Source organism: Zea mays, chromosome 2 (genome assembly GCF_902167145.1).
Source record: "Zea mays cultivar B73 chromosome 2, Zm-B73-REFERENCE-NAM-5.0, whole genome shotgun sequence".
Lineage (NCBI taxonomy): Eukaryota > Viridiplantae > Streptophyta > Magnoliopsida > Poales > Poaceae > Zea > Zea mays.
In genome coordinates, this window is record NC_050097.1 from 21,107,339 (window position 1) to 21,109,652 (window position 2,314).

Here is a 2,314-nt window from a genome sequence, read left to right on the forward strand (position 1 = left end):
ATGCGTGGGGGTCAGCAGGGTGGGTTCACTCGGCTGCTGCTGCATTTTTTGTCTCAAGTGGTTGAAGCGTGGTTCAGATTTTAGATAGAATAAAAAAGAGTTCCATTTTTTATCTCCACCGCCCTCTCCTTTCTACCTGATCCGTAAGCTGTCCTTGCTTCTAGTCATTTCCGTCATTCTTATCCCGTCACGCGCTCAGTTTGCTCGTTCGTTTCTAGCCCCTCGTCTTCCTCCCTCTCGTTGTGCTCCTCAGCCGAGGTTGCGAGGACTCTCCCTGTAATCGTCTCCTCCATGTCAGCATCTTCCCCCATCTCTCCAACGCCGTCCAGCCACTAAGCAGCTCGCCGGAGCAGCAATGCTCAACACCGGCTCCTAGCATCTGTGCTTCGCCCCACCGCGGAGTCACCTCGTCGGCGTCCCCTCACTCCTCGTCCATTCGTCGAGCTCGCCGAGCCCCTTCTCAGCCGTGCCGAGTCTCCAAGCCGGCTATCGACGCTTGCCTTTGTTTTCGTGTTGCCGTCACCCAGTCCTTTTCTCCACGTCAGAGTCCTTGCCTCACCGTGACCGGCACTCCCTGAGGTAATTGTAGCCAAGACTTGTGTGTTCTGAATTCCCTAACATACGTTGATGCTTATCATCCTGCTCGATTGAACTCTACCATAACAGATCCTTGGGAACATCATGTCGCCGTCAGTGAACGCTGCTTCGAACCCATCGCCTTGTGGACCGGCCAATCCGAGTGTTCTTTGATTGAGTTTGCGCGAGCGCCGTAGCGGTGGTGAGTTACCGATCCTTCCCAAACCAACTAATCGGGCGCTACCATGCTATGTTGTTAGGAACAGGCTCACCGGAGTCCCGATTTCCGCCAGCACCGTGGTCATGATGATCCCTATGGTGTAATGGTCAAATTAGTGCATGGGTTTATGTCGCATTAGCTCATGGGTGACGCTCGAGCACTTGCTATCGCCGGAGAAGGTTGCCGGCGACGAGTTTCCTCGATCGGACACAGGTGTTCGATCGGAGTCCCTTTGAGGGGGTGACTATGTGAAGGAGGATAAAGTCAGGGATCTCGGTGTATTGTCAGAGAGACAGAGAAATAGTGGCCCTGTGTCTTGATTGAGTTCTCAATAAGCCAAGGGCCTCCGTGCAAAGTCGGGTGTGTGGACGCACGGGCTCTCGGCCACAGGCCGGCTTTGGCCTGGTAGTGGGCCATGTGGGCCGGAGTCAGCCTAGGCTTAAATCGTTTCCCTTTATTATTTATCTGAGAGCTTTGAAAGGGTACCAAAAATTGTAGAAAAATCCAAAAATAGCAAGACAAATTTTGTTGGATGTCTAGATTCATGAGCTCTCTGGTAAAGTTAGATTTAGGATTTTAAGGCAGTTATAAAATATTAAGTGAATTAAAGGTGCTCTTGGAAGGACTATTATTATTTTAGAAATAAGAGTTGAGCACCAAAAATCATGAAATTGTTTGGAGAAGCTGGTTATCAGAAGATGAACCCTTGGGCAAAGTTTGGAACTATTTGGATATGATTTAGTTAGCAAACTAATTATTGCCCAAAAAGAAAAGGATTTCACCTATGAAATGAGGACACCTAGTAGTTTAGTGAAGTGAGGGACTTGCTTAAGAAGTTTTAAGCTTTGGATGAGATATAAGTTGGATTAGTTCCCTAGTTTACCTAAGTGAATTCAATTGGTCACTTTTATTGAATGCTAGGTTGTGTAGAAGTATGTGTATACTTGTCATGTACTTATTTAGGAGTGTTTATGTTCCCCACCTCTCCTTATGAGAGTTTGCATTTCATATCATAACATAAGCATACATATATTTGTAATTGACTTGTAGAACATCTAGAAGAAGTGGTGTTTGAAGGAGTCTACTCCAATGCCTGCTCATCAAGTGGATGGAGCTATCTAACTAAAGGTTGGGTAGAAGGATTTTGGGATCTTCTCCTACAATAAGGCAAGCCCCGGTGCATGCAACCCCTTCCTTGTGTTTTTAAATAATTTTTACACACTTTAAGTCTAGTGAAATGTGCATTAGGTTTATAGGAGTTGCTTGGAAACCCTTTGATGCATTGCATACCTTGATATCCATACCTTTATAGATACTTCTAATGAAGTATCAAAATATGATTTATAAAAAAGCTTATCCCTGCTTAGATCTTCTGGATAGATGTTGTCCTTTGCGTTAATGCCTAGCTCAGGGGTTATCCTGAGGAAGGATGACTTCTACCTGCAAGAATATTTTCATTGGGAGCATGGTGGGATCTTATTGCAAAGTTCCCTATAATGCTCTTTTCATCCTAAGGAA

At 45.7% G+C, this 2,314-nt stretch overlaps 1 long non-coding RNA gene across 1 annotated transcript; it reads left to right on the forward strand.

Annotated features, from left to right (window-relative positions):
• Window positions 1–226: 226 nt before the first annotated feature.
• On the forward strand, window positions 227–1,957 carry LOC109944486 (uncharacterized). Its single transcript, XR_002267523.1, has 3 exons — window positions 227–579; window positions 667–778; window positions 1,847–1,957. It is a non-coding gene; the product is annotated as an uncharacterized lncRNA (long non-coding RNA).
• Window positions 1,958–2,314: the final 357 nt, after the last annotated feature.